At 37.4% G+C, this 13463-nt stretch overlaps 1 protein-coding gene across 1 annotated transcript in view; it reads left to right on the forward strand.

Moving 5' to 3' along the window:
• The window catches only part of LOC122797217 (cytoplasmic dynein 1 intermediate chain 1-like), a 796503-nt gene that overhangs the window by 175038 nt on the left and 608002 nt on the right, over nucleotides 1-13463 (forward strand). The window lies entirely within an intron of this gene.

Here is a 13463-nt window from a genome sequence, read left to right on the forward strand (position 1 = left end):
GGTAGGATGAAAAGTTCACTGATTTGTAATGCGCATTTAGGGTTGAGATATTTTCTCTTACTTGTGCAGAGGTGAATGTCTGGATTAATGCCATTGGCTTAATTTGCAAACATGGTGAGTGCAATGAACATGGCTGATTAGCACACAACAAACTTGAAAATGAAACTCAAACCAAAAGCTGTAGATGGAATGAAGGAGCAAATAAAATTCTTTAGTACTTTCGTTCAAATTTATTCTTCATGAACTTTTTCAGAAAAAAGTTAACTTCTCAAAACACACCTCTTATAAGTTACATCACACATCATCACATGACTTTCATTGTATGATTTTATACCTTTAATTTAAAGTATCATGAAAGTCATGTGATGTGTGATGTAACTTATGAGGTATGTTTTGAAAGGTTAACTTTTTTCTGAAGAAGTTCATGAAGAATAAATTTGAATAAAAGTACTAAAGAATTGTGTTCGCTCCTTCATTCCATCTACAGCTTTTGGTTTGAACATGGCTGATTCTCTTCCATATGAAATTGTATTGACTTGTTTTTATTTCGTTTTGTAAATAAATGTTCACTGTAAGTTGTAAAGTCTGCAGCTGATGGCAAAGGTAGATTCTGTTAAATTTCTATGGCGACAAGCTGACTACAGGTGCAGCCAATTTAATCTTGAGAGTTGTAAAATTTAAAAGATAGAAGGGCAAGCATCTCCATAAAAACAGTTTGAGGTTATTGGAAGTGAATGAGAGAGGTTCCCTAGCAGCCTAAGTACTTCAGTGCATTTATTAGAATACTGTATAATTTAGTTTTATTTAACTATAGCCAGTGCACATTTTCAGTGAACATTAACTTTTAGCCTTAAGAAAGTATACAAGCTGTTTTTCACATCTGAGATGGGAATAGAAGTACAAGAGCAGACAGCAGTAATGGAATAATTTATATAATGTAATGTAGGATTATATGATGTATATAGCAATATATATGAAGTATAATGTTGAACACAATTTGGTTACTTTTGGATAAATGTAAATGTGCCAGTGTCATAAGTGATGATTCAGTAAAGGTGTTTTAACAACAACACAAAAAGAACAGACAGCAGTCACTGTAAGTGGTAGTACAGGATGCTGCATACTTTAGCATGGATAACCTTAAATTTCAGTTGGTTTCAGTTAGGTCATGCTTGTGAGTGCAGCTCTCCATTTGGGTCAGTTGGTCTTATCAGGAGGGTTACACTTTAACAGGTTCTGGGGGTGCTGTGGTGGGTGTTTTTGCTGGTTTTCATTAAAACAAAAAAATATTGGAAAATGTGATATAGTTTCAAATAGAGATGAAAAGAAACTACTGTATAAAATATCAGTCTGCCAAACAGTATGTGCATGTAAGGCAAAACATGGAAGTACACACACCAAAAAGGTGTAATGTATAATAGCTGGGAACAATAACTTATCATAATGACTGTTCTATCTGTATTATTTTGGAACCTAAATACCCTCACAGATATAGACTAAAATGTAAGAATATTGAATTATTTTAAGAAATGTAGAGTGCAAATAATGCTACAGGTGGCACATTTGTAAAGAAATTAGAATATGAATTTGATAAGGAAAGGATTTCAGGATGGATATTCAACAGAATAAATGGGACACAAGAAGAAGGGAGTAGTTAGACTAATTGCTATAGGAACTCCAATAGTGGGAGTAGTTAGACTAATTGCTATGGGAACTCCAGTAGTGATAGAAGAGGAAAAATGTATACGGGTAGATTTGTGGTAGAAAGGGGCTGCTGGCAAGGGAGGGGGACTGCTGGTATGTATTTATATTCCATCTAAAACTGCTGTTATGGTGGTTAAGAAAATACTTGGAGAAATATTCTGCTTTCAGCAGGGAATGTTACATGTAGGTGGGGACTGAAACTTGATTTGCAACCACAGTGATTTATCTAGGGGAACTGGAAGGGAAAATATAGCAAACAAAGGTAGATTTCTAAAGATTTATGAAAATATTTGGTATAGAAGATGTGAATTCAGTAGTAACAATGTGGAGAGAATTTGCATATTATTTCTCAAGGTAAAATAACTGGGCTAAACTAGACAAATTATATTTCACAGGAACAAGTTAATTTGAGCGTTTTCACATACATCCAATAACTATTTCAGATCATGCATCAATAAAAAAAAGATACAAGGGCAGGGTAAAGAAGTAAACAAAATGAGGCACTGGCTTTTTCCACCTACCTGCTGGAGTCCAGTTTAAGTAATGGGCAGTAGAGAGTTAATGAGGCAGATAGAAACTGGATTTTAAAAATGGGGTAGAAATGAAAGAAAATATATGGTTAAAAAGTAACAGTAATTATTTGGAAGGACTGCCGAGGACTAAAAGTATTGCAGAATAAGGGGAATGTGATAGAAAAAGAATAGGCACAATTTCAGACAATTAAAGAGAAAATAATAAGGGGAATATTTACATATTATGCATGAATTTTGAAATATGACCCTCAGCTGTTTTTAATAACTTCAGAGCACAAAAACTTGTATCACGACAACTTAGTAGAAAGCTTTGTTGCCCAACTTAGAAAGCCTATAATAAGGGAAATAACCAGACATCCTGTAGAGGTATGAGAGATATTTTGGAAATTTTATGAACATAATTATGAACAGAGACAAGTGAAAATCAAGAATGAACAGAAATTGAAATATTTATGAAAGACTTAAGTATGTCAAGGACAAAGGTAGATGAGACTCACTAGTTAACATGAGGTTATGAGATAAAAACAGTGATGTTTAATCAATTTGTAGGAAAGTTTCCAGGAACAAATGTTATACCTGTGGAAGTTCAAAAAGTAGAAGGGATGAAAATGACAGGTTTGGAAGGTTTTAACAGTATTTTAAAAGGAAAAGAAGCTGCACCATCTTGGAAGAAAGCTGTGGTGGTGGTTATACCTAAAGACAGTAAAGACCCATCAGGCCCATCTTTGTACAGACCCATTTCAATTTTAAATCATGCTTATGAAGTGTTTGTAATAACTAAAAGAATAGTAAAGGTGCTGCCAAAATTGATATGGATCAGTGTGGTTTTGTGGAGGGGAGGCAAATATTTGACATTATTAAAAGAACGATGATGATTCAGAGCGAAGCAGAATGTGAGAAAATATCACTGCTGTTGATAGGGCTTGATGCAGAGAAAGTATTCAACAGAGTAAGCGGGGATTTTATGACTAGGGCAGTGGAAGCATTTGCATTCCCTGGTGCGGTAAATTGGGAAGATACATGAGAGATCAGGGGCAAGAATTAAAGTGGAAGGGTTTCTCTGTGATAAGTTGTGTATGAGCAGAAGAATTAGGCAGGGGTGTCCTCTTTCCCCCATTTGCTTTATATTTAGAGCCTTTGGCAAAGAAAATAAGGGACTCAGAAACTGATATGGTAATCATAAGTTTCTTTATTTGCAGATGATATTTTATAGCCAATAAAATCAGAAAAGGGCATCTCACTGTTGCGGAACATTTTGACTCAGTTTTATGTCTTTTTGAGATATAAAATTTAATGAAGATAAAACAAAGGCTATAACTGTAAATTATGTACCTATTCATGAATTAGTTCAGCAATACCCAAATTTATTGGCTCACAATATATAAGGTGAGCAAATGGGTGGATATATGGATTAAAACAGCTTCTGTTAAGTCAGCTAAAGATATATGGGAATATACTAGATAAAAGATGATACAAAAACTGAGAAACTGGATGCCCTTGTTTGTTGATATGGATAGTAAGATACAAGCAGTGAAAAATAGTTTTAGTCCCTTTAGTTTTATATAGGTCAGTTATATTTTTATCAACCAGAGAAGACGTTGTGGAGAATAATTAATAGAGTTGAGGAATTTATCTGGGAGGGGAAAAGGGCAAGAGTCAAGTGCGATAAGTTGATCTTCCCAACTGAACAAGGTGGTTTAGGATTACCTGATTTAAAGGGATATTTTAGGGTTACGCAGTTAAGGCTTGTATACATAACTCAACAGAAAGGTATAATCTAAGTGGAAAGGAGTAATGATGATGAAACAGGGAAGACAGAAGGTGTGTGTATGTGATTTGTGGATGTAGATTCTTGGAGAATAACAGCCTTAAGGAATATTATGGTCATAAAGTAGCAGAAAGGGTTCTAAGAACCAAGTCACAACAGAATGGAGAAATGAGATTTTGCCAATAGGTATGACTGCAATTAGGGGTGCAAAGAACAAGGTGGGTGGGATTTACTGGAGGAAACTGGGTAAAGGAGCCAAGGTAGTCAGAGCAAATAACTGAGTGGGGAAAGGAAAAAGAATGGGAAGAGGCCAAGAAGAAATTTGAAAGACCTGCCCTAGCAGAGTTTTTTTGTTGACTCTAGAACAAAATCTGTCATTAAAAAGGGATAATTAGTAGGGCATATAAAATATAAGAATCGATCAGAGGAGGGAAGGACAGATTGGATGAGCAATTTACAAGGGAACAATGGGAGGACACATGTATGGCTACCAAATGCGTATTAAAGTCTAGAAGCTGTAGGGTTCTTTCTTGGAACTGCTTACATAGGCATTTTTGTATGCCAAGCAGACTCCAAAGAATTTTTTCCTCTGGCAAATGGCAAATGTTGGAGGTGTGATGGGGGATGAAAGAGGTAATTAAAAACTTACATTTTGGGAGTGTAATGAGTTGGCAGATTTTAAAATTCCGTACAGAGTACTTGGTCAGATACATTGGGTGAGAAAATGGATGCAACTAGGGAAAGGATTCCTTCTGAGGTGGGACAGAGGATCTGAATTGCCTAGACATTGTAACACCTTTTTTATGTTTAAGGTGGCTGCTAAAAAAAAAATCAATTACTAGAAAAGGGAAGTCAAAGTTTAATCCAATTGTATTTGAAGTATTGAATATAAGAGAAACTGAATAACTATGAAGACGAATCTTTAGAAAAGGGTAGGACCAAATTGCATAGAAATAAATGAAAATTGTGGAAACAATACATGCAGAATAATGTTCAGGAGGAGAGAGGTTTAAGTTAAGGCAGGAATTGAGCAATTTGTCATGTGTGTTTGCCTAGGTCTTAAGTCATAAAATTTTATTTTTTTTAAACACCTTTCGAAAGCAGAGGGTTGTGTTACCTACATCTGTTTCTTTATCTAATCAACTCAAAGGCGCAGAAGATTTCTCATAAGCAACAGACTGTTGTTGAACTTGCTTTTGCTTCTTGCTTATGTGTAGCTACCGTGAGAAAAGCAAGGGGCATAATTTATTTCTTACTGTATTAAGATGGTCCCCTGGAGTTAAGCCAGATAATGGGCCTGATGCCAAAAGGCATGCTTTTATTGTAAGTGACCACTTACACTGAGAGCAGTCTGAGAGTAGGTCTTTTAGAATCTGGTCCCCTGTGTAAGTATCTTGATGGATAGGCCTTACACCAAAGTAAGTTAATTGCACTGAAACCTAATCTTTTGGTATTAGGCCAGACTTCCACTGAGAGCAACTCTTTTGGAATCTGGCCCAACATGTTTTCATTTTTCTCTACACCCTGAGTGATATTGAGACTCAAGTTATAAATCAAGACACTATTTGGACAGCCAGCATTGGAATATTGTCTGACTGGGAGAAAAATCACATTTTATGAAGGAATGTTTTTTTTTTCTTTCCAAAATACAGTTAGGTTGCATTTAAGACATGCCTCTGCCACCAAACAAAGAACATGTAAAAAGTTAAGTAATCGCACTGAAGAGGAGAGAAGTGAAGAAAAGATCAAAGTAACTCAAGACCCCACAAACAGAATACCAACAGAGCTCTAAAAAAATCATTTAAATTACTCAATTTGCCCTCCTCCTTCCATATTTTTCGGTTCTTCCTTTTCTCCTATCGTAGCACTACTGATGGAGTTTTCTAGGTATGTTGAAAATAAGGCAGCAGTTATAACTGACTGACAGCTGGTTTCTTGGAGCTTGAGAGGTGGATCATTGCTTCCTCATTGGCCTACACTGTACTAACAGTTGTGTTTTTTTGAGGAGCTTACTGTGGGGAATAGAAAGTGAACAGTGAACACAAACTTGCCCATTCCTGACTGCAGGGTTCAGTGGGTAGGTCTCATGGAACTTGCCCCACCACACTGGGAAGGGTATGTGAAATTTCCACCAGTGGGCAAATATTGTAGGCTTTGCTTAAGATGTGCGATTGTCAGACACCAGAAAATAAGCATAAACTAAACCAGTTTCCACCTGGCCAGTACAACTTGGTGGTCTTTACTTGTGTATCCTCTCCATTAAGGACAGTCCCATTCCAGGGGTGAGGTGAATGTGTGGGTTGGGGTGGGGTATAGCAAATAGCCAGAGTGCTACTGGGATGGAAAATGCATATTGAGTGAGCAGCAGACTGATGCATCTCTCTTTAATTCCGAAAGGTTCATAGGTAGGTACTAGGCTATTGGCCCTAGGGCCTATATAAGCCTAGCTAAATGTACCCTGGCTTTCGCCACCTAAGAAAATTATTTTCCTGTGCCACTGTCGAGCAGAGCCACAGAAGTGATCCCCGGGGTGAATTTCCTATCTCCCATCCAATCATCAAGATTTTTCTTGAAGAGTGCTAATGAGGAGCTTTGTTTGATATAGATATGTAGTTTGTTCCAGAGTATGGGAAGTCTCTGGGACAGGAATCTATCCCTCCAGCATGTTCTGTTTATTGTGGTGACAAGGTTTAGGTCCCTAAAGCGTGTAGCTTGGAGGGATTAGGATTTCTTTAAGTGGAGCATGTCCAACAGCTCTGGGTTTGACATAGCTTTGTGTGTTAGGCAGGTATGTACTAGTGATCCTTAGTAAACGTTGCAGATCGATTAAGTTTTACAGTTTAACTCTGAGAGTTATATCCTAGTGATCCTGTGTGGACCTTTACCAGCAGCTAGGCTGAATACAACAGTGCAGCTCTTAATACAGAATTTGGGCTCAAAATGCATTTAAGCTGATGCTTCTCAAAATCGGGGAGAGAATGAACTAGTTCTTGTAATATTTGAAAAGTAAGGCCAGAGGCTATATATCTGTGCACTCTGAATAAACATGTTTCCTTCAACAGCTTTGCAGATACTTTATCACAGAGTGAAATTTTTCTTTTTCTTTAAATTTTGGTGGTCTTTTGTGAAACATTTACTAGCAGTTTAGCAGCCAAATTATTTAAAGCCAGCATTTGAGCATATCACATGTGGGCTCTTTTATGGCAGCTTTATGTATTTTATTCCATTTGGATATTAAAACAATTTCTCAGTGCACTTGCTGTCATTCACAGATCCAGAGCAAAGTTTATTGTTCTTTTTGCCCACGTGAAGATTTGGCATTACTACATATTTGTGTTTTCAGTACATCATCATACATAAATGTAATTATTTTAGTTTATGAAGGAAGATAAAGCTGTGTAATTTAAACCGGAGTTGATGAAGCCAACCATGGCCGTGATTGCGCACCCTTCTCATAACGGCTGAATGCCACTGCTACCTTACGTAAATAGGCTGTCCGAAGGATATGGAAGCTGCCTAATTTTAGTGATTGTTTTAGTTGTCCTTCCCACATGAATTTTGAAATGCTCTTATCCACACTGATGTTGCTGTACCTTGGTAAAACTTTTTGCACCTGTCTTTATAAAGGTTGGTGGATCTTCTACTTGTCACCCAAACTAATGGGTTTAGGACTTCAGTATAAGGGATGCATGGATGCCATTTTGGATGAAATGGATAGCTTGAAGTGACATTGCTATTGTTTTTTCAGAGGTGGTCTTTGAGAGAGAGAGAGTGAGATCTCGTTACACAAAGATACACATACATGTGTGTTCATACACAAAGCTTTGCAACTTGCACCTCTGATATTCCCTCTTCCTTGAGGTGCATGGATTTATAGTTAATTTCCACACTGCTCTGCCAAAGTAAGTGAACTGTAGCACTCCAGGGTGTGTGCATCATGACGATCATGGACAGCACTGTGAAAGTTCGATCGGAGTCTCAGAACATTTTCATTGCGAGTTCAACCTTGACTTGATCCCTTCAACCTCCATTTGCCTGCTGTAGGGCTTTAAGGAATTATCCAGATGGTATTCCTAGGTTGAATTAAAAAAAAAAAATCATGCGATCGGTACTATACCTCATTTAACTGATATAAATAAAGTCTGTGTCCTTTGGTGATGTGGACAACTTAACTGATTAGTGACAGCTTCCTAGCAGGGCCTACTTAACAAGAAATTTTAAAAGCAATAGACATTTGCTGTCTTTATTTCTACTTCTTCACTGCCTTATACTTCCATATTTGTTCACACATTTTTAACTACTGCTACTGCTGCATTTGACCCATCAAGTCAGCATTTGGCATTGGTATGTTTTTTTAATTTGTTTGGCAGCATACCTCACAACATGGAAACATCAAATTTCTGGACAAAGCCCATGAAAAATAGGTACAAATATGTATGCTGATTAACATCTGATTTGCATACATAATTACGCAACCCCATCCACTCCAATGGAATTGTAGGATACCATCTTTCAAACAAACTGAAGAACAGGCAACCAAATATGGCACCAGAGTCCCCCTGCAGCCACTCCGATGTCCCATTACCTGGCTATTTCGCCCCATTTACCATAAACACTAATGTGTGCATACTGCTTTATTTTTACAATGATTATTTGGATTTTATTTTTTACAGCACAACAATGCACAAACACTAATAGACATCTGGTAAAAGCAATACTGTCTCGCAATGAAAATAGACTTGGCATTAAAGCTCGTCTGCCCTTGAAACTTACATTCATTGAAACAGCATTGAAACCCACACCACATCCAAAGAAAATGCATCTGGCCAGTGGTGGATAAAGATAACTTTTGGGCTGTTTTCAAATCATTGGCCCTTTGCACACAAAACAAGAAACATACATGTGTTCTTTTCTTTGATGCACCTTCCTGACTTTATTAAATTATATTCCTTGTATAATACAGCACACTTGTTAGAGTGCATTTTAAATTTGTTTAAACATTTTTCCAGTAGACTGTACTGTAGGCAATGAAACAAAATGCATGAACCAGTAATGCCAAAACTGCCCAATTCAGAACATTTTCCATCATAAAAGTCTACTTCCACACCCACACTATAAATAGAATGGCAGCAGTGTAAGCCATAGGCATCTTGCACAGCTTCTCACACATTTTCAATTTCATTTTTTTGGGGGGAGGGGGTCAAAGGGTCAAAAACCAGGGACATATTTTAAACAATGCTTGTATAATTTTGTAAAGTTGCTAGAATGAAATGCGTTACCACCATGCATTTCACTAGTAATTCTTGAACCCAGGATCCAGTGCACTACAGTCAGAGCAACATACCACTATGCTAAATCAGTAGCTTCCTGAAAAGTAAGAAGACTGAAACTTATTGGCTATCATTTGGTGAATTAATTTCTCACTTCTCAGCACAGCTGTCAACCTCTTAGCACAAAAAACCTGGACAAACAAAGCCAATAATGGGGGGAATACAAAATCAGTTCTCACTATAGCTCTCAACTCTTAGCAGAAAAATCCTGGGGGAATACAAAATCAGTTCTCACTATAGCTTTCAACTCTTGGCACAAAAAACCTCGGCAAAGCTCACATGTGGTGGTGGCTAGGGACTTTAGGCTCCTTTTTACCCTGTACTGAAGGTACAGGGTTTGAGCCAGAGTACCTCTAGCCACCAGGTATATTGAATGAGGGGCATTTACACACACACACACACACACACACACACACACACACACACACACACACACACACACACACACACACACACACACACCAGTTACCTTACTTCAAATAGACAAGTTCTTCATGAAGCTCTGCTTACATAACCATTAGCTCTCTCCATAAAGCACTCGCATTTGTGGCCAGTCAGAATTTAGTGCCATTCCTGTCAACAAGTTCTTCATGCTGATTCTATACAGCGTCTCTCACATATAATCCATAAAAGCAGCTCCTCTCGCATATACTCCATAAAACTTTGTTCCTGTTCCTGCTCGCATTTCCTGCCAGCCGGAAATGATGTCTGCAGGATGTGAGCTTCTTCAGCTCAATTCCTACTGACTGGTAGCCCTGACGGCACTGACATCATCACACACGTGATGACGTCAGCGTCTATAGCAAGAAAATTGAAAACAAAAGGGAAAAAAATCGGAAATGAAGGGGTGCCACTCAGGAATCATGAAACCCCTTAATTTGGACCCCAAAACTTAAAAACTGAGTAATTCTGTATGGCTGGGAGGTATGTTTGGCAGGTGTTTGCTAGTTGTACTTTTTTCTTGCTTTTTGCAGGCATGCTCCCACAATGAAATAAGCTGCCCCATTTAATCTTGTGCATGTGTGTGTGCACGCACACTGGTCAGATATTTGATGTTATTTGGGTGGCTTAGTGATGCAGTGGTCAGTGTTGCTGCCTCAAAGCAAGAGGTTCTCCTGTTCAATTCTTGGCTGGGGTGCCTTCTGTGTGGAGTCTGTATGTCCTCCCTGCGTTCGCATGGGTTTCTTCCAACGTTCCAAAGACATGCATCTGGAGCATTTCCCCCGGACCTCCACTGAAAATAGACTCTGTCCTAGTTGGACTTTCCTGGTCAACAAATGTTAAATAAAAATAAATTGTCAAATGGGGAAAAAGTCTTTTGAACTACTTTGTTTGACCTGTATGTTATCGTAGAAAGAAGTTAATAGTTGACGTTAACACTTTACTTCTGAGTTAGAGAGATGGTTTTAAGTTCATCATTTTAGCAGAGAAAATTAAGACTGCACAGTCCTATTGGGCTTCATCCTGTAGTTTTGGTTGAATTACTGTGTGTCCGCTGCTGTTGAGCTGTAAGCAAGCCACTTGACCAAACATGGCTTCTGTATTATCCCTGAAAAGAGACTCTACCTAGCTGAAGAAAGAAAAAAATTATATAAATAAGTAAAAATAAAACTTACTGTGAAGATTACTTTCCAGTCCAGCTGGATCAGAGTAGTGGCTCAGTTGTTAAAGTCTCTGCCTTGCTTTTCCGTTCTTTTCTTTGTATGGAGTTGCATGTTCTACCTATGTCTTCGTGAGTTTTTGCTGTTTTGGCTAAAAAAATGTCCACAGTTTACTAACCCATTTAAGACATAAGTGTGAAGTTCTTATTCTTCGCTATCACTTTTCAAAGATGATGTACCCATTTTTTTTAAACAATTTGTGTACCTGCCTTTATTAAACATGAGATTATAAATAACATAATTACATTTATAGTAATACAAAAGTAAATAAGCCGTACTAACATTTCTTTTATATTCATAGAGTATCCATTTAAACAGTTTTCATCCCCTCCAACATTATGTGAATAACTCATTTCCTGCCTTCCCTTAAATTTGATTCTGCCTAATGCTGAACATCATTTTATATATATCTTGCTCCCATAAATGCCACTTTTTGTAATTTGCTTCTTCCTTTTTCTAGAGATTCTACTTCCATTTCTTTTATGTACTTTACAGTTTTCAGTATTTAATTACAGTTGGTTTATGTTTCTGTTTTCATTTCTAGCAGTTGCTTTTTTTGCAGCCAATACCATTAAACTTAGTAAAGCCTTACTATTTCTGGGCAATTCAGATCCGATATCCCAGCTCGGAAGAATCATTTCCTTAGTTACAACCATTTCCTCCCTCAACATTTCTGCCAATTTTCTGTAGGGAATTCTTAAGCTCTGAAGTCCAGTGGATGTGACGAAAACGCAATTTATTTTGGAAGAGCGTTAATGTGGAAGTGTTTTGTGCGTGTCTTGTGACAATAAAAGTTGTTATTAACTGTTTGGAGATCATCCTTCCTGGGACTGCACTCCCTTTGGATTTATTGGTGTTTTGTGGAGAGCTGCCGCTTTTTTGTATTTTTTTGGGAATTCTTAAACTCTACCAACTCATTGCATTCCTGAAAAAAATATGTTCCCAGTTAACTCTCTACCATCATATCTACAGCATTTAATATCTGCCCGATGAAAAATTCTCAGAAATCTGTTTGGGGTATAGACAAAGTATATATGAAAACGCTTCCAAGCAAAAAAACTAAGCTTTTTGGACTTTGTTGCATATTTGGGAACTAAACAGTTGTCTTTACATTGTTGATTTGTAAACTGCCTTTCCATCCTATCTTCCTAAAATTTTCTAACCTTCTGTAATTGCTTCTTGTTACCATGTAATATTTTACGTGCTTTACAATTTTCTTCTTTTTAACCACAGCTTATGTTCTAGTCTCACTGAAAACACTACCAGAGTCTGTCTTTCATCGAACAATCCTTGTCCCTCTCTTTGCCTGTACTACGTTATCAGTCCCTGGTAGCAAAGGCAGTCTCTAATCTGCAGTACAAATTTCTGCTTAGCCTCATCCTACTGTTTCCTTTCCCTGTCTAGTTATTTGCATCCAAAACCGTGGTTCACCTTCTGGATGTTTTTTGAGGACGTTAGCCCAGGATTAGAACTGTTCATTAGCCCAATTGCACATAGACTCTCACAATATTAGTATTACATTTGCTTACAAGTTTTTTAAGACAACTTCCCACTACTAATTTGTGGTGATTGGTATCTAGTTTCGGATGGCCCTCGGTCCTCAAGATTTCAGTACTGCATATGCTGTTTATTGTACAAAGGTCTGCTTGTAATCCATGCAGTATTTTCCTTATATTGCAGTAAAAAAGGGCTTCATTTCCAAGTATTAATTTTTACTATATGAAAAAAGCATGGCAATTTTTGGTGAAGTTGACAGCTATTGTGCTGAGGTAACTGCTGCTTTACTTCTTTTGTAAATGTCAGATGCTTAGCATTTGTAGAGCACGCTTGTTTACTCTGGCTTATACAGAAAAATAAACAGGTTTGGTCATCTCATGTCTCAGAATTTCAGAGAAGTGCAGCCATTTCATATAGATATTATAACTAAAGCCAGTGTGTCCATGTGAACTGGCACATGCCAGTATACAGACTGCTGTTCTGACATTTGTTACCTGCCTGTCTTCAGTTGATTTCACACACAGTACTATCTTTGCTGTATTGTTGGATTGTTTAAATTAACACCAGGATAACTTGCTCTTTCTACAAGCTATTCACACCATTACCTACATATGGGTAATGATCAGAGCACCTGGAGCAAAAGAAAAGAGACCGTGATTGTTTATATGCATGTATGGTGAGTGACATTGGTACAGGAATTGTGTACGTTTTATTGTTTGCAGTTTGGTGACCTGATGAGACTATTTTAGATTTGTCGTTGTGGCAAGTCCTTTCAGAATGGTACTGTCGGCACTTTCATTTTGTTAGTTGCCATCAAATTTTGGCCAGACTGGACAAGGATGGCTGTTGGGTGGTCCATGTACATTATTTTTTTTTCTTTTCTTCATCTAATTATTGCTTGTCTAAGTGATTTAAAGGATTTATGGGTAAGTATAATACAAGCTTTTTAATAATAAAAAAAAAAAAGTAG

This window comes from Protopterus annectens, chromosome 3.part0, assembly GCF_019279795.1.
Source record: "Protopterus annectens isolate FY-2018-M chromosome 3.part0, PAN1.0, whole genome shotgun sequence".
Taxonomy (NCBI): Eukaryota; Metazoa; Chordata; order Ceratodontiformes; family Protopteridae; genus Protopterus; species Protopterus annectens.